This window comes from Macrobrachium nipponense, chromosome 14 (genome assembly GCF_015104395.2).
Source record: "Macrobrachium nipponense isolate FS-2020 chromosome 14, ASM1510439v2, whole genome shotgun sequence".
In the NCBI taxonomy this organism is placed as follows: Eukaryota; Metazoa; Arthropoda; class Malacostraca; order Decapoda; family Palaemonidae; genus Macrobrachium; species Macrobrachium nipponense.
The window spans coordinates 26,950,750-26,977,222 of record NC_087207.1 but is presented as its reverse complement, the minus strand read 5'-3'; the positions used below and the strand labels follow the sequence as shown (position 1 = coordinate 26,977,222).

The 26,473-nt window shown below is 36.3% G+C and overlaps 1 long non-coding RNA gene across 2 annotated transcripts; it reads right to left on the bottom strand.

The window, feature by feature from the left end:
* Window positions 1–18,430: 18,430 nt before the first annotated feature.
* LOC135226432 (uncharacterized) lies at window positions 18,431–22,148 on the bottom strand. Of its 2 annotated transcripts, none has more exons than XR_010317224.1 (3): window positions 22,066–22,148; window positions 21,447–21,512; window positions 18,431–20,438 (listed from the first exon to the last, which is right to left on the bottom strand). It is a non-coding gene; the product is annotated as an uncharacterized LOC135226432 (long non-coding RNA). The 2 variants fall into 2 exon arrangements; XR_010317225.1 differs by having other exon boundaries at window positions 18,431–19,103.
* Window positions 22,149–26,473: the final 4,325 nt, after the last annotated feature.

Here is a 26,473-nt window from a genome sequence, read left to right as displayed (position 1 = left end):
GTGGTTGTACTTATACATATAAAAAAGAAAGTAATAGTAGTGCAGAAGATAAGAGGCAATTCGCAAAGCTATTAGATATGCTACTAGAATACAACATTCAACAAATAAATCACCTGCCAACAAGAAAGGAAAAATACTTTAGACCTAGTATTTGTGAACAAGATTAATTATGTTAAAGAAATAATAGTTTATAATGCGAGTATTCAGACCATAATGTCATAGAATAACAGTCCATTCCAAAGCAAGTGAAAACAGAGATAAGCAAGAAATGAAAAAGTGGGAAGGATATGGAAAATACAACTTCTACAGTAAAAATATAAAATGGTCAGAAATAAATGAAGCTTTAAACAAAGATTGGGATAACATTTTCGTAAGTGATGACATATGGGTAAATACGGAGATATTATATAAAATATTAGAGATAATAGTGGATAAATATATACCAAAGAAGAAAAGTAAACATCAGTCATGCATACCAAGAGACAGAAGGATCTTGTTCCAGAAAATCAGAAAATGGAAAAAAGGTCTTGCAAAAGAAAAAAAATGCATGGAAAATTATAGAACTAAAAAATTAAGATAGAAAATGCAGAACAAAAGATTATACAATAAAAAGAAAATGAAAAACGGGACTTAGAAGAAAAAACCCTAGTAAATATCAAGCAAAACCCCAAACTATTATACTCATGCGTGAAAAAGATGAATAAAAGAAGAATAGAAATAGGCCCTCTAAGAATTGAAGGGAGATTAACGAATGAAAAAAAGGAAATTTGCAACATATTGGCAGAACGATATAAGAGAGAATTCACCCCTAGAATCGATAATGAACCTGAATAATGATATATAAGTAAGGGAAGAAAAATAGGTGCAATATTTAGCTGACATAGATATTAATGAAGCTGATATGTGCAAGGTATTAATGAAATTAAAAATGGCGCTGCTGCAGGGCGGGCCTGATGGTGTTCCTGCTATTTTGTTAAAGAAAGTAGTTCATTCTATCGCAAAGCCACTTGCAATATTATTAAGACAAAGTGTAGATACAGGCATGATTTATGATGACCACAAATTAGCATATATTACCCCTACATTCAAAAGTGGATCAAGACTAGAGGCAAGTAATTATAGGCCTGTGAGTCTAATATCACATATTATGAAAGTGTATGAAAGGGTAATGAAGAAAAATATTATGAAACATTTATTTAAAAAATAAAAAATCTGTTTAATATAGGACAACATGGTTTCGTACCCGGAAAAAGTACACAAACCCAACTGTTAGTCCACCGTGAGAACATATACAAAAATATGAAAAGTAGAAATGAAACAGATGTGGTTTATCTAGACTTTGCAAAAAAGCTTTTGACAAGGTAGACCATAATATATTAGCGAAGAAAATTAGAAAACATAATATAGTGGATAATGTAGGTTAAAAGAATTTTTATACAACAGAAAACAGATAGTTATTGCAAACGATGAGAAATCGGACGAAGCTAAGGTAATTTCCGGTGTGCCACAAGGTACGGTGTTAACTGCATTACTGTTTGTTATTATGATTGAAGGCATAGACAGTAATGTTATGGACTCGGTAGTGAGTAGTTTCGCCGATGACACAAGAATAAGTAGAGAAATTACTTGTGATGAAGATAGGAACGCGCTACAAAGAGACCTTAACAAAAAAGTATTATGATTGGGTTGGGCAGAGGTAAATAGGATGGTATTAACTCTGATAAATTTGAATCAATAAACTATGGAGACAGAGAAGGAAAGCTATATGCATATAGGGGACCTAATAATGAGACAATCACAAATAACGGAAGCAGTTAAAGACCTTGGTGTGATGATGAATAGGAACATGTATGCAACGATCAAAATAGCAATTCTATTGGCAAATGTAAAGCAAAAAATGGGAATGTTGTTACGGTACTTCCAAAAACAAGAAAAGCTGAACACATGATTATGCTTTATAAAACATATGTTCGTATACCACTTGAAATATTGCAATATGATATGGTACCCACACTATCAAAAGATATTGCACAAATAGAGCGTGTACAAAGGTCCTTTACAGCTAGAATAGAAGAAGATTAAGGATCTTGACTACTGGGAAAGACTACAATCCTTAAAATTATATAGTCTAGAAAGGCATGGAAACAGATAGAAGGAATAGCCGAAAACATCATGGAGCTAAAAATATCAGAAAAAAGCAAGCAGAGGTAGATTAATAGTGCCCAAAACTATACCAGGAAGAATAAGGGAAGCACACAGGACATTAATCCACTACGCACCCAGCATCGATAATGCAGCGTCTATCAATGCGTTGCCAGCTCATCTGAGGAAAATATAACAGGAGTGAGCGTAGATGTGTTTAAGAATAAGCTTGACAAATATCTAAACTGCATCCCAGACCATCCAAGATTGGAAGATGCAAAATATACCGGAAGATGTACTAGCAACTCTCTGGTAGACATTAGAGGTGCCTCACACTGAGGGACCTGGGGCAACCCGAACAAGAAGTAAGTCTCTCTCTCTCTCTCTCTCTCTCTCTCTCTCTTGATATTACCCAATAATTCTCTCTCTCTCTCTAATCTCTTTCTCTCCTCTCTCTCTCTCTATCATCGAATAATTATTATTCTATCTCTCTCACTTTCTCTCTCTATCACCTAACGTCAACCAATTATGATCTCTCTCTCTCTCTCTTCCTATCATCGAATAATTATTCTATCTCTCTCACTTTCTCTCTCTCTATCACCTAACGTCAACCAATTATGATCTCTCTCTCTCTCTCTCTCTCTCTCTTCCTAATATTGAATAATTATTATTCTATCTGTCTCACTCTGTCTATTACATAACATCAACCAATTATGCTCTCTCTTGCGCTCTCTCTCTCTCTCTCTCCTAATATTGAATAATTATTAATCTATCTCTCTCTCTCTCTCTCTCTATCACATAACATCAACCAATTATGCTCGCTCTCGCTCTCGCTCTCTCTCTCTCTCTCTCTCTCTCGTTAAAGAAATTGTCTCTATATTATTTTCTTCTTTACTTTACGTTAGAATTTTGGTCTCGCGACTAGCGTCTTTGCAAAGGCATTAGCAAAATGACAAACTACAGGCTCCTGTGATTCAATAAATTTCTCCAATTGACCTCACAGTGAATACGGGAATCAAAGTGAATCTGCTTATTCACAAAACGTTAGCATTAACAAATGACGAGAACCACTGGCGCCATATAAAACTATTCATTTTAATAAGCATCGGTATATGACAGGATCATCAGAGCAGCATTCATTAATATATGCTTATTTGTTTCTGTCAACCTATGGTATAAATTCTTTAGCATCTGACCCCTTCGCACCTAGCTGCAAGCCCTTTCATTCATTTAACTGTACCTCCTTTCATATTCTCTTTCTTCCGTCTTGCTCTCCTAACAGTTATTTCAAAGTACAACTGGTAGGTTTTCCTCCTGTTACACCCTTCAGATACCTACTATCAATTTCCCTGTGATGCTTTCAGCGCTAAACTTTCTGGTCTAGTATCTAGGCCCATCCTTCTTCGTAAACGACCTCTTATGGTTATCGTAAACCGATGGATACGAGGCAGAATGAATGAGCTGGTGCAATAAACCCCAACGGGCTTGTACTAAACACGCCGCAAAGGAGGATACATACCGGCTTAACTTCAAACCCTTGTGGGTCACTATCTAGGAAAGATCCCAAATTTACACCAATATCCAGCATTCTGTTCAGAATTTCACACCTGTTAAGTGGAGTTGAATATGGACTTTAGGCCAAAGACCAAGCACTGGGACCTATGAGGTCATTCAGCGTTCAAATGGAAATTGACAGTAAGAGGTTAGTGAGGCGTAACAGGAGGAAAACCTCAAAGCAGTTGCACTATGAATCAAGTGTTAGGAGAGGGTGGGAAGTAAGATTACTAAAGTGTATATGAAAGGAGGTACAGTAAAAGGAACGACATGCTGCACAGAACCTTAAGTAATGCCTACAGTGCACCGCATGAGGTATACTGACGGCACTAGCCCCCCCTCACAACTGTTGCTGATGAATGATCCTCGTGAGATCTGATGCCAACTACAGTTTTCCTCCTGTGGAATGGAGTGGGTTATAAAATTTAGGCCAAAAGTCAAGCGCTGGGACTTATGAGGTCATTCATAGCTAAAACTAAAACTGACAGTAAAAAGGTTTGAAAGTGTAACAGGATAGTGAGATGGAAGAAAGACAATACGAAAGGAGTTACAGTAAAAGGAACGAAAGGGGTTGCAGCTAGGGGCTTAAGGGACTCTGCAAAGTAATGACTACAGTGCACCGCATGAGGTGCACTGACAGCACTAACCCCCCGCCCCCCACAACGAGGGATAAAAAAACAAAGCAATAACTAAAGCATGGATTCAGATACCCGCCTGTGGTGTTTGCATATGGTAACACTGAGTCCCGGGCTTTAAATTGTTACATTTAGCTTACATTCAACAATAATAACAATATCCTATTTCGAAAATTAACGGTGTAATTCGCACACAGAAAATTATTAAAACACTTTTCAGTTGCAATTGTACACCCACATATCCTTTAATTTACCTAAAACACACACATAGCGTAACTATCTCAAGCCCGGGACGCAGTGTTACCATACGCAAACACCACAGGCGGGTGGACAGATGGAAAAAAACAGAGTATAGTTCCTTGGAACTTAACACATCTTCAAAACAAAACAAAATAAAAAAATAAAACTATGAGACACAGACAGACAGAAACACAGACTGACACAGATGAAAGCCAAGTTTAGGCCTTTCAGATACCTTATTGAAAAGGTATTTTTCCATAAAAGAAATGGTGGTTTATCAAATATACTTTTCCATCCAGTATATTCAATTCCCTTTCCCGTTACAAAATTAACGAGTATAATAACCACACCAATATGTATACTTATTTATATACTTGTGGAATAAGGTAATGATAATTTTTTAAAGATTGTGATTTCTGAAAAAAAATAATTATGAAAACATCCATATGACTAACCATATGAAAAATAATATGTTAATAAAAAACATATGCAAATCGTGTTTACAGATTAGCTGTAAGAGGTTTATTGGTTCATTTTATACCAATGATAAAATTTCTATTATTATTATTATTATTATTATTATTATTATTATTATTATTAATAGTAATGATAAAATTTACATTATCATTATTATTATTATGATTAGCAATGATAAAATTTCCATTATTATTATTATCATTATTGTTATTAATGATAAAATTTCCATTAATATTATTATTATTATATTGATATGTATGCCATGAATAACAGAAATCGAAGTCATTTTGGAGAAACAGACAATTAAAGTTTCTCTTACATTCTCTCCCTTCTTCCCATATTTCAACTCCATACCTCAAGACAGAATTCGGGACACATGACCTACATCGGGTTCTGGCAAGAGAACTCCCTGGATGACTCTAACTTGAAGATGGGCATATAACCCAATTGATGCTGAAAGAGCAAAAAAAAAAAATAATAAATAAATAAAATAAAATTATCTGGGGTACATCTTATACAGTACCTTACTGCATCTCGCTTGTATTAATTCAAATGTTGTAGCTACTGCTGTAGTTTTAAATGTATGTAATAAATTAATAGATCATAATAATAATAATAATAATAATAATAATAATAATAATAATAATAATAATAATAATTACAAATAGATACCATGTAATAATAGTTTTAAACGTACGTAGTACATGTACGTAGTCAATTAATAGGTCATACCCATAATAATAATAATAATAATAATAATAATTAATAATAATAATAATAATAATAATAAATACATACCATGTAATAATAATAACAATAATAATAGGTAATATCCCTTATTTCGGCTCAGGGTCATATACACTGAATATACAAAGCACATGGAATGAAATCGAATATAGACTTTAGGCACTTTTATACAACTGTGTAAGAGGGTGGACAGCAAGATGGAAGAAAGGTATAAAATGAATGGAAAGGGGTGGCATCTGCGGGCCAGAGGGACATGACAAAGAATTTTACGTAATGCCTACAGTGCTCCGCGTGAGATGCACTGACGGCACTACTCTCATACGTGGATATACAAAGTAGAGATAATACAACGCACACAATTTAGGTACACAATGTAAAAGGGTAAAAATCGGTTATATCTAATCATTTGCTGAAGTAATAATAATAACAGTATTCGTGATAGCAGTAATGAATGAAAATATTGAATATCACTGACCAACAACTTTTAAAATGAATCATTGCTGTAGAACTAGACTAGAAACATCATACTTATCAGCGTTACTTCAAGGTATCAAAGCATTTTGGAAACACAGAAGGCTGTAGAGGAGTCCGTATTGTATATATATAGATCTTGGGTATGACACATGTCTTTGGTTGTATCTCGAGTTCCACATTTATTATTTGATCTAAGAAAAATGCAGAAGTGGCCAAAAGTACGGTGTAATAAGGTAATTTTTTTTAAATTCCTTTTTTTTTTAATCTACGACAATGTAAAAGCGGCGAAAAGGTGCTGATGGGAAGCAGCCAAGTTATCTTAGCAGAGCAATGACTAGAGTAGTGTCTGTAGAAAAAAAAAAAAAAAAAAAAAAAAAAAAAAACAGGTACGTATCATTTTGCAAAATGGAGGATGCTGGTTACAGAAAATCCACACAAAAGTAAAAAAAAAAAAAAAAATTTGAAGAAGAAAAACATCAGTTTGTCCTCCTCAGACTCATCACCTCCTCCTCCTTCTAATGGTCGAACCTCACTCAAAACCCTACGTCCTCCCCCTTTTCTGCCTCCCCTGGGGAGAGGGGGGAGGGGGAGGGACAAAGCCGCACCCCCACCCCCCAGAGAAGCTTGGCAACATGAGGGATGACAGTCCCTCAGTAATTTCCCCTCGTCTCACAACCACATTAACACACGACCAACTCGGCGGACGACTCATAAAATCAGTCCTCCCTCGGTCGTAAACTCTGAAGAGAAGTGACCATCCGAAGGGAGGTTTTCTCTCTCTCTCTCTCTCTCTCAAATATGCCACGATAAGGAGGAGGGCAAGAAACACAGACATTCCATTCAGCAGGGGAAGAGAGATGGGAGGAGGAGGAGGAGGAGGAGGAGAGAGAGAGAGAGAATCTCCCAATATTAAGGGAAGCCGAGATAACGGCAATAAATAAGGGTATGGAACAAGGGAGCATAGACTCAGATGACTCCGCTCATCATAAAACCTTGAAGAAGAGACAAACCATTAACGCAAAGAGTCGCTTGAGGTCTTCCCCTCCCCCCCAACCCCCGACCCAACCCCCGGGCTCCCAAAAAGGGGACACACGACTATTTGTCAACAGAGCATCACTAGAAGAGCTTTCTCGGCAACGACGGTTTCAAAATGCGCTTCTTCTTCTTCTTCTTCTTCTTGTAAAATTGACACGCAGGAAGCAACACCCATACTACAGTATAGAGGACGCCATAGCCCATACACCATACACAACGCCATACACCCCGCGTGCAAGAAACAGCCGCGAGCCGAGATGAAATACAGATGAGATCGTATGATTACGAAATGAACTTCGTGACAAACACCATAACTAACCCACCCGGGTTCCCTGTTCAATGAGAGCTCCCGCGCATGCGCGCCTCGAGGACCACAACTCAGACGGAGTGAATTTTCCTTTTTAGCATAAAACAGTGGACATCTTTCATTTACTGCGTTGCCAATATGCCATAAAGTGCCGCAGGGCCTGACATCAACAGGAATTAATTGCTCTGGAAAGGGGGGGAAATGGAGAAGAAGATTAAATGACCAAGAAGGAAAGGAAAAGCGAAATGAGGAGGAGTCGGAAGAAGATGGAATCTCGAGAGGGGGAAAGATTCCTCTTCAACTGGAAAGAATCATTTTACAATTTTTTGCTGTTGCTATCTTTAGCAGCGTAGCAACGATGATTATAATCATATAATGTGACAACAAAGCGTGATAATCAAAGTTTTATATATATACGTATATATATATATATATATATAATATAATATATATATACATATATATATATATATATAATATATATTAATATATATATATAATATACATATATATACTATATATATATATATTATAATAATATATATATATATATATGTAATGTATATATATTTTTTTTCACTGAGTTTATCTGTTTTGCTCGTCAACAATTTTGTGTGTATCTGTTCATCAGCCATTTATAGACAGGTAGATGTTTTTTTATATATAAAGTTTAAATGGGAATTAACATAATCAAAATTAGGAGGAGTATCTCCATATGGATGATGGGCATTTACTGGTGTTTAACTTTTTTTTCCAAGAGATGGTGCAGCAAATATGACCAAAATCAAGGCATGAATCGCCCTCCAGCTTACTCGGCACGCGTGCAAGATTTTCCCCTCACACGTAAGTTGTAAACATTATATTCCTGACTTAACGTAAATTAAAACGTGTTAAAATCTACAATCCAATAGATCCGTGTTTCACCAACGAAAATTAAAATCAATACGATATATTTTATTGGAAATTTTTCTGTACTGTTTAAGATGCACATTAGTTAGGTTTAACATTTTCATTCTCATAAGTAATTCATCAATACCCTATCCTGAAATTCCTGTATTATAACTCAACGCGAAACCCATTTTTCAGATCTTTTTAGGCTCTTCCATAGACCTTTCCTACACCCCCAACAAGAACAACAAGAACAACAACAACAACAACAACGAAGTAGTTTGTAGGCTTACTCCCCGTCTAAGCGAAAATAACGATGTTATCAAAATCTTTTTAGATGCAGCCGATAGCAATGCAAATTGAAACCACTGTTTTATACAACGACAACCTCTGGTATCAAAGGGACTTTCGGAGAATCTGAAGGAAGTTGAAAAACGCAGGGAAGATTGTACATTTCATGGAAGGGGGCTCACTAAATAGCAGAACATTTGAAATATCCAGTTCAGAGATGAAGACCCAATAAGCCCGGTTACTGTATCACACAAATCCGGCCAGCGCGGAATGAGAGGAATTTATTTCTGGTGATAGAAATTCATCTCTCGATATCATGTGGTTCGGATCCCACAGTAAGCTGTAAGTTCCGTTGCTAGGTGACCAACTGGTTCCTAGCCCCGTAGAAATATCTAATCCTTCGGGCCAGCCACAGGAGAGCTGTTAATCAGCTCCTCAGCGGTCTGGTTAAAGTAAGATAAACTGTATCACACAGAAGTTCGTTGGTTGTCATGAGGCAAAGTACTTAGGATGGTCGGTAATAAAGTCACAAGGAATAAAAAGTAACCAAAAAAAAAAGGTCACAATTTGGCTAAGAAAAAAAAAAAAGTCATATTAATTTACAGTTTTTTTATGTTTTAGGAGTAATCCCTCAAGGGGCTTGTACTTAAGAAAAAAAAAAAAACTAAAGAGATCATGTGTTCTGTAAAGACACCACGATAGAAACATTGTTGAATCATGTAACAAAGAAAAATTGTACAGATGCGATCAACAGAAGCCCTGAGATGAATACGTACAAACAGGATGAACAACTTGTTTCTTTTGTTTGTTTATTTGTATGGCGTTTTTACGTAGCATGGAACCAGTGGTTATTCATCAACGGGACCAACTGCTTTACGTGACTTCCGAACCACGTCGAGAGTGAACTTCTATCAGCAGAAATACACAGCTCTAACTCCTCAGTGGAATGCCCGAGAATCGAACTCGCTGCTACCGAGTGGCAGGCCAAGGCCGTGCCGATCACGCCACCGCGGCGCTATGATGAACTACTTGTAAACAACATTTTTAGACAATGTTTAAATAGTGGTCGATTGTTTTTATGTTTATGTATTGTTGCTACAGAGATGTTTTTGTAACAAATAATTATTTTTTTATTACTTGACCGTACTGAGGTGTGAAAAATACACGAAAGCGCTGAAAGGTCAACTCCTTTCATTCCTTCGTCCACCTCGACGACAATATACATAAATATATACAGTGCACGTATATATGTATATGATCAAGCGTGTAAATATGCATTAACTGCATATGTGCATGTAGGCTGAAAACGTACTGGCTGCTGCAATAGGAAATCAAATGACCAACAAATGTCTGGAAATCATGACAACGAATCAAATACAGAACGAGTCATAAATCTCGTACAATTACCGAACTCCCAATTTTTCCGTCGACGAAATATATAATTTATCCAATTTCAAGGCCAATTACGTAACTCAACGAAGAGAATCTTCTCGTCCCAACGGAAGACTATTACCGTAATAGGTCGTGTAATGGCGGTATCAGTTGTCAGGAGTAAATGTGCTAAATGAGTTCGTACGTGATAGCAGTGGTGGCGATTGCCTTGAAGCACGATGATTGATAGCACAAGCGGGTCGGGGTCGGGGGCGGGGCGGGGGGAGCCTGGACACACGCCCCATGAAAAATAATGACAGTAATGATATTGAGATTTAGATAAGAACATATATGAGAAATGAGAAAAATGAGAGAAATGAAAAAATATAAAAATAAAAAATCTTTTATAGATATAGTAAAATTGAGTATAATCTGAAAATTGGTGGCCGCCCCCTTCGCCCAACCCAACTCCCCACCTCTCCCCTGGGCCGCCGTCCCCTTGAAATTCTTCTGGATCCGCTATAGTGATTGATAGCGGCGGCCAATGAGCCCGGCGATGCAGCGCAGAACGAGAGCGAAATAGCTCGCAATTTCGACCAGTTCATCCACCGGAAGAATAGAGCGATGAAGAGCAGAGGTCGACATTAAACTTGATGGCGGCAGATCGTTTAAGACTCTTCCCTCTTGGGGCGATTTCTTTCGCAGAGGATGTTATGTCCTTTTCGTTACCCAAAGGGATTTATACAATTCATACTGATCATCACACTCGTATGACTTACTGTCCAGCCATTGTTTTCGTGCTGACTATAATTGTACTGATTTATAATTCGTGCCGATTTAGAGTATGCTGACTTCATTCGTACAGGACTTTAATTCCTTCGACTATAATCCATTACTGACTAGCCCGACATGTTAACTCTACCGACTTATTAATACTTCGGACTTAATTTGTACCGACTTTATTAAAAAACCGTTCCTTCTCCGTAATTCGTACCGACTTATAATCCATACTTACTTGATTGTTACGACTTGTAGCTCGTACCGACTTATTAATACTTGGACTTAAATTGCGTACCGACTTATAAACCGTTTTCTGCCGTTAATTCGTTATTGACTTACTGTCAATGCCGACTTGTTATTCGTGTTGACTATAATTCGTACTGAAATAATTCGTACTGACTTATAATTCGTACCGAATTATAATCCGAAATGACTTATAATCCGTAACTGACTTATGACTTATAATCCGCACTGACTTATAATCCGAACTGACTTATAATCCGTACTGACTTATAATCCGAACTGACTTATAATCCGTACTGACTTATGACTTATAATCCGAACTGACTTATAATCAGTACTGACTTATAATCCGAACTGACAATCCGTACTGACTTATGACTTATAATCCGTACTGACTTATGACTTATAATCCGAAATGACTTATAATCCGTACTGACTTATGACTTACAATCCGAATTGACTTATAATCCGTACTGACTTATAATCTGAACTGACTTATAATCCGAACTGACAATCCGTACTGACTTATGACTTATAATCCGCACTGACTTATGACTTACAATCCGAATTGACTTATAATCCGTACTGACTTATAATCTGAACTGACTTATAATCCGTACTGACTTATAATCCGAACTGACTTATAATCCGAACTGACAATCCGTACTGACCTTTATGAGTATATAATTCCGAATTGACCTTATAATCCGTTTTAACTGACTTGTATTAATCTGAACTGGACTTTATAATCCGAAACTGGAACAAATCCGTATCTGACTTTATGCTTTATTAATCCCGCACTGACTTTAATGACTTACAATCCAAAGAATTTGAACTTGCATTAATCCGTACTGAACTTTTAAATAATCTGAACTGACTTATAATCCGTACTGACTTATAATCCGAACTGACAATCCGTACTGACTTATGACTTATAATCCGCACTGACTAATGACTTATAATCCGAAATGACTTATAATCCGTACTGACTTATAATCCGAATTGACTTATAATCCGTACTGACTTATGACTTATAATCCGCACTGACTTATAATCCAAACTGACTTATAATCCGTACCGACTTATAATCCGAATTGACTTATAATCCGTACCAACTTATAATCAGAACTGACTTATGACTTATAATCAGTACTGACTTATAATCTGAACTGACTTATAATCCATACTGACTTATAGTCCGAACTGACTTATAATCCGAACTGACTATGACTTATAATCCGTACTGACTTTTAATCGAACTGACTTATGGCTTAGAATCCGTACTGATTTATAATCCGAACTGACTTATAAATCAAACTGACAAAGGCAGTCTTACTTATGCACAATATAGTTAAAAGAACGGTGGACGGGAATAAAGGCACAGGGGAAAAAAAAGAAGTCAATTTTAGCAAGGAAAAAGTCAAAGAAAAAAGTTCGTATTAATTTACAGTCTTTTGTTTCATCCCCAACGGGCTCGTACTAAACACTCCAGAAAGGTGGGTACTTACCATAAGTATTATTGTGACTGTTTTACTTGTGACTTTTTTTAAATACAACATCTTTACCTTCTTCCAAAGCACAACTGAAGAATATTCGAGTCTTGACAGCAACGACCATCAACGTACCCGTTCGAGTTTTCCATCGCGTGAGCTTCCAAAAAGGGTTGAGCAGTAATGAAATGCAAATATTTGTTCGTTTTTCTCGTGAAAAAACAATTTCAAAACATCGTCGATACTCCCCGTTGCATTAAGATATTGCCGTGGAATTACGTAATCTCTCTCTCTCTTCTCTCTCTCTCTCTCTCACAAACAAACATAATGAAACCCCCAACTGATAAGCGATCAGCTTCGTTTGACGAATGAAGACGATGAATTATGAATGAGGTAATTTGGGACAAAATGCTGGTCGAGATTTCTGGGTTATCTGTGACAGTCTCGGACAGAGAGAGAGAGAGAGAGAGAGAGAGAGAGAGAGAGAGAGAGAGAGAGAGAGAATGGTGAGGGGTGATGGGGGGTGAGGACGGGGAAAGGCGTTTAATCATACCACATCAAATGCACGGCTGATGTGAACCTACTATAGCAGACATACCGCCAATTACGGTAAGATTTGTTCGTTTAAACGCCAGGAGTCACTTCGACGACTACTGTTTGTTTGTTTGTTGTTTGTATGGTATTTTTACGTTGCATGGAACCAGTGGTTATTCAGCAACGGGACCAACGGCTTTACAGTTTGACGACGGAGACATAACGTCCGTTAGGGGAGGGGGGCGTTTGGGGGGGGAGGTAGGATGAAACCCCATTATAAACCATCTTAGGGGTCCCCACTATAACCCTGCCAAGTTTCATACCCATCGAATCAGCCGTTTGGCTGTGATTGAATGGCAGACGGACGGACAGACATAACGCTCATTATAGTAAGATACCAGGAGGAAAACCTCGCTGTTGCTCTATGAAATCACAATTTTTTTTCTTAAAGTAAATTGTATTTTTCCTAACTATACAAACCTGAGGTCCTTTACTTTAGGAATCAATTTCTAATGTAAAGGACCGATTGTTTGTATAATCGTGTAGGAACAAACAATTGTTAGGAGTAGGTGTAAAGTAGGATGTCAGGATGAATATGAAAGAGGTACAGTAAAAGGAATGAAAGGGGTTTACACAGCTAGGGGTCCAAGGAACGCTGCATAGAACCTTAAGTAACGTCTAGAGCGCCCAATGCTCCTAGGTTAGGGTAGCAATCACGGCTACGAATTGTTAGAATGACTGAGACAATGTTATGTAAATCGTAAATAGTCCCACCTGGATTTAAATTAAAGCTAACGAATAAATCCCAACCAGATCGTTATTACCAACCACACAACAACTGACAAGACACCATTTACCAACAGTTAACAACTAGTCGGTGAATCCACAGACGAGAACGTTGGTTTTACTTTACATTTTTCATATTTATTCTTGATGCCTAAACTAATTATTTTAAAAAACTATACATCCACAATTCTTGAAATTTGTGACCTTGTATATACATATTTTGACATATATTTAATATTCCAAGAATATTCACTATTATCATTTTTACTGTTCATCTAAATATGTTTTTAACTGCAAACATATTGACTCGTGGATACTTTTTGAACACAAGTTTTAAATCCTATTCTATTTATATTAAATTCATATTGTTATTATTTGTTAAACATTCTTTACATTGAAAGCATTGACTATTCTACTTTTTATCCATTTAAGTAATTGCCGGCCAGTACTTATAAATCGTAAGTATCTCCTATGCATATCCCTGCTATACTAATGCGTAACTCATCGCAGTATAATTTTACAACCATCTCGCAAACCTTCATTGGGGAAAGAAGTGTTTTTTCATTATTCCCTTCATCCTTCAAATATGTAAATTATAATCGTCACACCGACAGCTAAATGCTACGAACCTGCAATAATAATAAATAATTATCTGGCGTCGTGACTAACAGGATCATTGACGCTACGAGCCACAAGCATAAGATAGGGAATACAGGGCAACAGATTATTTTGAACTTTATTATTATTACCAGCACTGAATTTCTGTTCTTACAGTCGAAACAAACCCCCCAAAAGGTTCACCACAACTACCTAACTATAGGGCAAGTTTTTTATGAATGCGTTTGTTTGTTTGTTTGTATGGTGTTTTTACGTTGCATGGAACCAGTGGTTATTCAGCAACGGGTTTTTATCAAATCCTTTGAACGCAAAAAAATTCTTTGAACGCAAAAAAATCCTATGCACGAAAAAAAAAAATCTTTGAACGCAAAAAAAATCCTTTGAACGCAATAAAATCCTTTGAATGCAAAAAAAAAAAAAAAAATCCTTTGCACGCAAAAAAAAAACTTTGAACAAAAAAAAAATCCTTTTAATGCAACAAAAATCATTCGGACGCAAACTAAATCCTTTGAATGCAAAAAAAATTCTTTGAATGCAAAAAAATAATTCTTTGAACGCAAAAACAATCCTTTTAATGCAAAAAAATCCTTCAGGCGCAAAAATAAATCCTTTGAAAGGGAAAAAGATCCTTTAAACGCAGGAAAAATCATTTGAACGCAAAGATTCTTTGAACGCAAAAAAAAATCCTTTGAACGCAAAAAAATTCTTTGAACGCAAAAAATCCTTTGAACGCAAAAAAAAATTTTGAACGCAAAAAGATCCTTTGAACGCAGAAAAAAATTTTGAACGCAAAAAGAAAGGCGGCTGGGTTGTGGGGTGTGTGAGTGAACAGACAAAATTAAGGGAAGTATATAAAAGTTATTAAAAGGCATTTGCAAACTCTACGCAAGAAATTCCTTAAAACAAAATACTTGTACGAAAACCCAGCCAAAACGCTTGATTGATTTGATGGCCTATTAGCAAAACATCCTATTGCAGGGAAAACTTTTATTGGAGCTGCTAATACCACCTGAACAAATAAACCTCAAAATCAGGGTTTTCATGTAGTTTTCTTTCACCATACAATTAAACCGAATCACTAACCTGACACTGAACCTGACACTGCCTACGTGCAAGTTACTGGCATAAGAACTCAACATCAGGGATTTCGTGTAGTTTATCTATTACTCCAAAAATTTAACTAAGTGAAACCAAGACACTAAACCCGAGACTGAACCCGACACTGCCTACGTGCAGGTTACTGGCATAAGAAAAAAAATGAAGTCATTTCAAAATTAGGCGACAATGAAAAACTTTTTTTTTTAACTCTCCCCGATTTAAAAATAGCTTTTGGTGCTGCTAATTCATTCCTACTACATAACGTTCCTATATGTAAGACAGTCAGAATTAGACTCCAACTAATGAGCATTAAACAATCACCGGCTGAAAGTTATACCAGCCATTTTAAAACAGCATTGCTACCTACAGATAATTCATAACACCAGTTACATCATAATTAGTCACTTAATTGAAAGCTATTTAATAAACTGAAATAAAACTTAACAAATTTATCATTACCATTTATCTTCTGATTTTCTACGTCGGGTTAACACTTATAAAAAAAAATTTCTAGACGGTTGCTCAGTCGACCGTACACAATTACGGTCATATTTAGGCTTAAATCTTTATATCCTAATCAATCTATGGTCGAGAATGGTAACTATTTTAAGTATCAGAAGTAATGGATTCAAGTGACAGCTTGACAACTTCTCTATGCCAATTCAGACAGTTACGGAAAAATAAAACATCTAGGAAAGCCCATTGCCATTTTTTTCCTCGTATACCAACATGTCCAAACCAGGGAACTCAGGACAGTGGCTCCCACGCTCCCTTTTAGAAACCTAAACCTTCATTAGTTCTCTGCTAAAAATATGGAGGGAGGAAGGGATAACTCACTTAAGGGAAAGCTTATATACCAGATAGCAGGATACCAGTTTTTCCAATTTATCTGAAGTCTAATCCTGTCTCTTGCAAAATTTAAATCGAGCTCAAAGTAAAATCTATTTGGTCTGGCTGTACCAAATTTACCATGTTCAAACAACTTTGTTTCCAAGAGTATTCCTCAACTTAAAACAATTTTTGCCCTCTTCAGCAAAGTTCAAATGAGGTTTGCCAAGCTTTAACGAACAATTACACCCCTTCAGCATCTCCAACTTTGGTTAATAACACTAGTCTTAGATATTTTACTCCATTCTTGCTTTCTCAAACTTAAGTTTTTCAGTTCGCCTTAAATCATGGCATGTTCACTACTGTTGGGACAGTTAGGTTATTCACCTAGCATATATCTCCAATTGGGTTTCAACCTCCATAATACCATAAGCAAGAATTTGTTCTAGTTTTTTTTCTAAAGTTGAACCATTACAATTATATAGTTAAACCATTTAAAAACTAATCCAAAGTTCTCTAGCCCTATGTTAATTACCCATGTTCAAGATCGCATCTTTTCACTTTGATCAAAACTCCTCAAATTACTCCAAACTGGATTAAAATAAATTACATTACTCCAAACTTGATAAAAATAAATTACATTACTCCAAACTTGAGAAAAATAAATCACATTACTCCAAACTTGATTAAAATAAATCAAATTACTCCAAACTTGATTAAAATAAATCAAATTACTCCAAACTTGATTAAAATAAATCAAATTACTCCAAACTTGATTAAAATAAATCACATTACTCCAAACTTTATTAAAATAAATCACATTACTCCAAACTTGATTAAAATAAATCAAATTACTCCAAACTTGATTAAAATAAATCACATTACTCCAAACTTTATTAAAATAAATCAAATTACTCCAAACTTTATTAAAAATCAAATTACTCCAAACTTTATTAAAAATTAAATTACTCCAAACTTGATTAAAATAAATTAAATTACTCCAAACTTGATTAAAATAAATTAAATTACTCCAAACTTGATTAAAATAAATTAAATTACTCCAAACTTGATTAAAATAAATTAAATTACTCCAACTTCTTACAAAGACTTAACTCCGAATCCTTCTAAAGCAGCAGCACCACCACCATCCTTAAGTTCAACTAAATAACCGGCTAGTCTTACTATCATGTTCAACACTTCCAATGAAGTTTAATCTGTTGAACTTTCATTAATCCTTGAAGCGCCTTTTGATTATTGGATGATGGATGGATGGATGGATTATGAAATTCAGGGACAAGCCCAAGCACTGGGACCTTTAATGGTCATTCAGCGCATTTATTTTTATTAGTGAGCCCATTACTGCACTGGTCAGCTGGACACTACTGCAAAAGTGTTATTTAACACCACAATTGTCAACTTCATACACACAGCCACAAATGTCAACTTCAAAATAAGTCAAATTACTGTTAAAACAAGCTCTGTAATCAAGCAATATCACTCTTGGGATATTACCACTTCCCAGATAGCCATTGTCACCCAGAACTTTGCACAATAAGCTTATTCCTTCGGCATCAATTTCTGTATAGATACATTGGGATTTTGTGTTGTGCAGCGGACTGACTAAAGTTAAGTTTGTAAGCATTTACAGCTCTGCCTTAAAAAATCTGGTCCCTTAAGTTATGAAAGCTAAATACTTTCATATTTGCCATTTAACCATTAAAAGTCAACCCATTTTCAACCATTTCTTTATGCAGAAACCATAGTATATAGAAACCATAGGATATAAAAAAGTGAAAAAATTTAAATCTTATTTATGCAAATCAATACATGAACCCACTACAATAATCCTTTAGCCATACCAGCAGGAAGACATTACTGGGTTCTTTACCCATGTATAAAGTCAACACCTGGAGCTCCCACGTAAATGAACGTTTTGACTTTGTAAAAAAAAATTCGCCTTCAAGGCACTAATGCTGCTGAATCTGTTGCTCACATACCACCTGTTAATACTGGTAGTGGTCCTAGTTCTTTCTTTGGAGAGCAAATCTGGAGAAAAAAATAAAGCAATAAAATATCGATAGAAACAGTTTAGCCCAGTCGCCAAATTTACTTGGATCTATTACAGAATGCTTGTGCATATACTATTTATAATCAAACAAACTTCAATTTAAAGCTACTTTATCTTATTGAATGCATAATGCTTATGCCTGCCATTTAGGTTTTAAAAGATTTGACTAATTTAAGTTTCAGCTGGTCAAGTATAACACAGACTATCAGACATTGTTGAAAAGAATTAGTGGTGCAAGAAAATTCTTAAGATACTTAAGCTAGGTCTTAAGCTAAGCTACATGACAAATAATCAAGAGAAAACAACCATTCAGCATATTTTCTTATCCTGTATACCAAACCTGTAGGCTTCTCCAAAACTCTGTAGTTGCCACAAACAGGTAATTTAGATTACATCCTCACCTACTGTATTTTCGAAAAAATAAAAGATTAGTCGATCCTTCAACAATTAAAATTTATTGCCAAGGCAAAACCCACAATCGTGCTCAGCAACCTGAACTAGAATAGAAAGGCCAAATGTTAAAAGATCACATTTTTAGTAGTAAAAATTTTAACTTATATTTCATCATACAAACCTTAAATAAGCTTTCTTATACCATTAAACATTTATCAACATTTTCAGACATGCCATGTAAAAGGTTACGGCAAACTGATTTTATGGTCATTAAGGCAACAGACTCCATAACATTACAATTTAACCCATACGGAATAAGAATGGCAAGAATACCTAATGCCATAATTATGAAAGAATGGTGACATGTCCTCAACCATCACCCTCAACCAACACCCTATTAGAAGATTTTATAAAACTACCCTAGACTGTCCACTTAATTTGATAGCCATACTACCATATATTAAACCTCAAGAGCAAAGTTGAGGTCACTACTTTCAAAAAATACTGACCATAACGTGATTTCACATTCCCACCTCACTGGAAATCCAATGGTACTGTTCCCATACCTTCAGATGATCCCGCCATGTCTTTAAGTAGCAGGGTTTGTTCTTGCTTCAGGGTTTATGAAATTAGGAAATCTGTCCTGAATATAAGACATTCAAGACAGGTGGTCCCTGACTCCCCCTGCTTGTCAACAGCCAGGCAGTCCTTTCCTTAAATCCAGTTCTTGGTCCAATGGTACTGTTCTCATACCTTCAGATGATTCACCCATGTCAAAGTAACAGGGTTTGTTCTTTCAAGGTTTATGAAATTGGTAAACATGACAAATACTGAGACAAGATTGGTCCTCATTCCCCCAGCTTGTCAAAAGGCAGACATTGCTTGCCTTAATCCAGTTCATGGCTAAACAGCCAAAATTATGAAATACCTATGAAAGCTTTACAGCTATTGGAGGAAAATGTATACTTCAGGAAGGCACAGATCATATAAATTAAGCCTTATGAGACCACAGCTCAATATCAAATCCTTGATCACTTTTACCTTTACACTCTGAGTAACTTTTTCGGAGCTTAAAGCTTCGTGAAACAGACAAACCACCATTACAAGAAGTTCCAGATTGTAGTGAACTTGCCCAAAACTTTAAACAGCCATGTGGACCTCAAACACTGAATTTATGTCACGTCATTCATACCTATTAGAGCATGGCAAATGTCTGTCTTATTCAGCAACCAGACCAGTAAAACATTTGATATATCAAGAATTTCAAGACACTGAACCCTTCTGAATCTTCTGAAACTTCAAACATCCTACAAGCCCTTTAAAAACATGCTTGTCAAAATACTTGACCCATAAAGCAATACGGGTTTGAAACTTTCAACACCAAGAGTACATCAACCTCCTGACTCACAGACTTCACCCCCACACACCTGTCTAAGAACCTGAAAGGCAATACAAATTATATAGGTAGTTTTCAAACGGATCTATACATGGTAGACTTCCGTCTACCATGTATAGTCCTTGGGCCACCTTTGCCGGAGCAGCACCGCCACCCCGATCAAAGGTGGCCCCCCCTTTTTTTTACTTAAAACTTTAAAATTAACCTATAATTAACATTACATCTTACTTAAATATTCCAATTTAGTAAAGAGTGACAAATTAACCTAACATATATAATTAACCTAGTATAATCAACCTAGTATATCTGATCATTGCCATGTAGGGGACAAATATTTTATAAATTTAAATTAAACGAGCATTAGTCTAAATCTTAATCCAAAATTTTAAAAATTACAAGTATCTGGACATGCACTTATAATTTAAGCTAAAAACAATCAACTCATCATTTTCAACAGTAGCAATCTTGTTTATCAATTCTAACACGAAAAGAATTAACCTAAACCAATCTTAAGCAAATCTTAATACCCAGAACTTCTGAGTTAAGCAAATTTTTAAAAATTTAAACTTTTGCAGTTTTAACCTAAACAAAAAATTTTTAACTAATATCTTTACAAAATTTAAACGCATATATTTTACAAAATTTAAAACCTTACTACCAATTTTAACCTTTAAAAACTGAAAAACTAATAGCTTTACAATATTTATACTAACATCAATATATACAGTTTTATCTGTGGCAATTATCATATAAATTAAACTAAATGGATTACTCACCAAATCTTCAATTTAAAGTTAGTTTATAACTGCCATTTAAATTAATCTACAAAACATACATCAAATTTAACTCACCAATTATTAGCTAGGAAAGCAGTTCTAATTTTATTACACTGAAAACTAACAGCATTACTAGTAGCAAATATAAAATCAAAATCAATCTATTCATGATTTATCTTATCTCACCAGTTCTTAAGTTTAAAATTATAGTTCCTGGTCCAATATCCCTACAAATACTAAAAAATTCTAAAGGTTATACAAGAAATACCACTTACGTCTCTCCAGTGCTCCTCGTTCACATCAAAATGCAGGCTGTTACAGCTTTCTCAATTCAGTCTAACCTGAAACAAAAATGACTAATCTGTGGTATATGCCAGTCTGATGTTATTAGCCGCTATCTTGGAGTCTGAGTGAAAAAAAAAAAAAATTTTTTACACCCGACCTGTTTGCGTAAATAAAAAAAAAAAAAAAAAAAATTGTCAAAAATACCATATACTAAGCGAACTTTTATAAGCTAAAGTCTTATTCAAAATTAAGGTTTTAGTTAAAAAGTAACTAGTGTGAAGCCAAGAGTTATTATAAAGTTCATTAAAACCAACGTAAAGTCGTAAATCATAAAAAGCCTCTGATGAAATTTCACAGTAAGCAAGAAAAAATAAGAGAAACATATCCCCGGAAATACAGAACATTTCCATCAATTATAAACCTTAACTGAACCGTAGCTATACATTTACCCCAACTTTAAAACTCAACTGTACAGCAGTTGTACTTTACCCTTATCCTGACTGAAACGTAGTTATAATATACCCTAAGTATGAAGGTCACTAAATATATATGCCAAGGCTTAAGTCTGCGATGACAATTACCTATATAAAAGGGTCACTAATACTTTACCTCATACACGCAGTTTGGACAGCACTTGGACCCCGTTGAAACCCCTTCTAGACGAAAGAGTCGAAAACGCAGTCGTATCCTTATGAACGTAAACGCCTACGCACCGTTGAACCAACGAGGAGAAGACTTACAGCTAGCGTAGCCAGTACGGGCGGGCAGACGATCTCGCAGACTCGCAGAGTAGATAGATAGATAGAGAGATATTTTTATTGACCACAATACAAAATAATATTAATTTTACAATAGAGTATTTTGGTCCAAATTACAAAATTAAGTTCAGTAGATTTTGTACAATCTCTTATACAAACTAAATGAATTTCTATTACACATATATTGTACTAAACAAAACCAATTTACCATACGCCTTCAACAAGTTCTGTAATTACATTTTACACATTAATAATAAACGTGTTACATTCAATACAAGGAAAGAAGCTTAAGTACAATTTTACATACTACATCATAATCGGTTCTGGTTACTAGCAAGTCTAAAGCTGTGGTAAGGTTATACGTCTGCCTGATCTGTAACGAAAGTGGAACAATTTACAATAACATGAGTCTCCGTCTGGACCTCACCGCCTCGAAGTCAAGGACCCGGAACGGGGTGAAAACAATCCACCCGCCCGCGTGAGTGAGTCCACGGACGGTGGAGAAAAGGTACTTGCTTTTGGCAAAAGATGGCGCGCTTTGTTTTCGCGAAAGGCGAATTTCTCTTTATGTCGGAATTCTCTATCGTTGCTCGCTATTTTTCCTTAATAACGGCAAAAATGGTTAAATTCGTGGTAGGGAATCAATGCTGAGATGAAGAGACTCAGTTTCTCAGTGTCGAGACTGGAATATGATTAAAGGTTCACAATATTATTCAGTGGATTGTAATATAACTGTGCTACAATTTATATTAGCGCTTTTATATAGAAAAATGCAGTACAATCCAATACTCAATATTATTGTGGATCTTTAATAATAATAATAATAATAATAATAATAATAATAATAATAATAATAATTTCGTAAGCTTCTAGTCTTTCACTGATATCACGTAGTACATCAAGCACTACTTTCGTTTTAATATCCTTACTAATAATATACCTCTTCCAGATTGAGGCTTTACATTTTTGCAACTTGTTCTCCTTCTTGTTCTGTACAAGTGCTCGACTTATTGTCTTTCATAGTAACGAAAAGCTTGTTATTATCTTACTTTATTTTGTTATGAAACTACCAGCACAACTGCCACAAAAACTCCTCTCCTGTTTACATTGCTTAGTTATTCCTAAACTCAATGCCATGCTTGCTCTCTCTCTCTCTCTCTCTCTCTCTCTCTCTCTCTCTCTCTCTCTCTCTTCTCTCTCTCTCAAACACCAACTAATCGTTCATGAAATCCCACCATCAAAAAACTCCTAAATCTACCTGGTCTCGACACATAAGCCCAGTAGAGGGCGGGGTAGTGCCGTCAGTGCACCTCGCGTGGTGTACTGTAGGCATTACTTAAGGGATTGTAGATATATCCTGAACCAGTACTGTGACTATCTTATACATAATAATAACACTATAAACATTTTTGTATTGGGGTGTGTAAATACCCCAGGGTACTAACCACGTTTGGGCACCCCAGGAGATTAACGCCAAGGCTCAAGATTTTAAGAATAAAGACCATTATGACAGTGTCTGTGTCTCGTTAGCCACATCTGATGTAGCGGTTGCCTCCTCACCCGGGCTCCTCTCTTTCTCCGGTTCAGGTAACTCAGTTACTGGAACTGGAACTGGAACTGGAAGTTCGGTTACTGGACTTTCAGTAACCGATTCTGCCAGCGCCTATGTTGTTGATGACCATCAGAAGAACCACACTGGACAAAGACCAGTTAGAAGTTGAATAGAACTTAGAAGACGTTCCAGACCGACGACTAGCGGCGGGGCTTCCATAAGAAACCGACGGCATTGCCTGATCTGCGTTTGACAACCGGTTCCTTAGTTATGTTTATTTAGTTAGGAGTTACCTCAATGACGTCATGTTGAAAAGGGGAATCGAGCAGATTCCCGAAAGCAATCTGTACAGATTTATCTCTAAATTTACGTACATGTACTTAAATGCAGATCTGTTTCTCCGATATGGTGTTCATTAGGACGACTGAAGAGGAAGTCAAAAAAGAAAAAAATAAACGGATAAAAAGTATTAAAATGCAAGATGAATAATATTAGGGTAGTAATGCATTGCATTTTCGTCTGAACCTCTGAAGTTCCAGTTGCACAGCATCCTCTGGAAGGCTGTTCCAGTCCAACGTTGTGAGGAATAAAAGACCTCTGGAACTGAGAAGTTCATCAGCGATGCACATTTATGCCATATTGGTGCTTCTGCTTTTCAGCGAATCTAGTCGTTCTTGTCAGATAAAAGGGATCAGTGATCAATAATGTGAATGTGAAAGTTCTGTTGAAATACAGCTTAAGAAAAACTGACAAACAAGAGACCAATCCGTCGATGGTCCCATTCATAACTGCTGCTAATAGGAAACAAAAACCTACCACCACGAAACCACTCTATCTAAAAGAGATCAAATCTCTGGCAGAAGCAGACATCCACAAAACCAGAGGAAACAGTATTCCAGTGAACGGGGGGAAGTACCAAATTACCTAAACCTAAAAACCAAGGGGCTTTGCCACTTGATTTGAATCAACTATAAAACCTAATGGGAAGGGGGCTTTGTTGAACACCAGTATCCTTAATTTATTGGGCTTGGCCATTTGCTTGGTAAAAACTTTCAATTTAAAGGATTTGTTTTCTTCAAAAGTTCTATGTGGGACGTCAGGGGCAAAAAGGTTACACCTAGAATAGTTTAAAGCTTTTCAGGGGGTGGGGGGGTCCCAATCAGTTGAAGGTTTTTCCCAATTTTCACCATGAAGGGGGAGGAAAATTTCTTGTTGACGGGAAAATCTGCAAATCAATAGTTTTTGCGTTTTTTAACTGGTGGGGGATTCAAAGGCCTTCATATTCCCCCAACCAAAACTTTACAAACATTTCTCTGATCCGGGTCCCAAAAGTGACCGATTGGAGGGGGCTGGGGAGGGTCAAGCTTCAATTCATTATAAGGGTTGGACACTAACTTACCAAACCCACAAACGGTTCGTTGAAATTTCTTTTCGCCATTTTTACTGAAAACAACAAACATCATTTGCTTTTTTCCCAGGCCAACAAAAACCCCAACATCCACTTGTTATACACTAAAAAAATATCAGGTTGGGGACTCTAAAGCACCACTGCCCTGTGGGAAACTCCAAAGGGGAATAAAACAATAGTAAGTCCTACACCCAACATAAATTCCTACAAACAAAAACCAATATTCCCAACTCCCAAAGATTACTAAAGGTTTTATTAATTAAAATTTTAGGTTGGGGCCTTGTGATTTAATAAGTCGGAAAAAAGCAGGCCCCACTAAAAAAATCTATTTGCAAAAACCAACTTTTGCCACTCAAAAAACTCTTATCCCCCAAAGGGGTTTCTCTTGCCTTCGGGCAACAGTTCCTAAAAAAGAGCCATCAAACAAGGATACCTAAAAAAACTTACTTTTCCTAGTGTGCGTTGTTGGGACTACTCAAGCTAAAACAATACTTTTGGATTCCCCACATTACTTCCTAAAGTGGGCTTAAAAAAATAACTACGTTTTTATCAAAGGGGCCGAAAAACTTTGGAAACAGCCCAACAACAGGGAAGACTATTGATTGGGCCTTGTAAGTTACTGCATTCTGCAAAATAGTTTGGGGACGCTCTTTGGTGAATAAAGGCCACTAAGGTTTTTACGTGCCTTCCCATTCCCAACAGGGAAGGATAACCCAAACGGGGTCGGGAAATAAATAAAAAATCTAAATAGAATAATTTCCTAGGTTCAATCTGGGGGAGACCAAAACAAAACCACACTAAAAACTCTTTTTTAGAAATTCAAAGGGGAAGGGGAAAGAAAATACCCAATCGGGAACTTCCTCCCCATCCCCAGCTATTCCAAAGGGGGAAATCATCCAGTAATTTCTTTTTCCTTTAAACATCCTCGAGGCTCCAGACGAGAAATGCAAAAATTTTGTAAGGAAAAGGTAAGGTTCAGGATTGGACAAAGTTATCAGGGTTGGGATCAGGGGGGGGGGGGAGGGACATTCCTGAAGCTGATAAGCGAAAAGGTGGCTCCTTAAATAACAGCTCGGATGAATTTTCAGGGTTTCGGGCCCTTGTTCCCTAGGTGGGGGGGGACAGTAAAAAGTAACCCAATCGTACCAAAGAATCTTTTTTTATTGGTAGGGGGACTTACCCACCAATCCAACCCCTGCATCTGACAGTTTTCCTGATTCGGCTGTCTGATAAAGGGTTAATCCACAGGGCTAGGGAAACAACCTCCCAAGTCCATCCCCTGAGAGTTCATATAGGCAG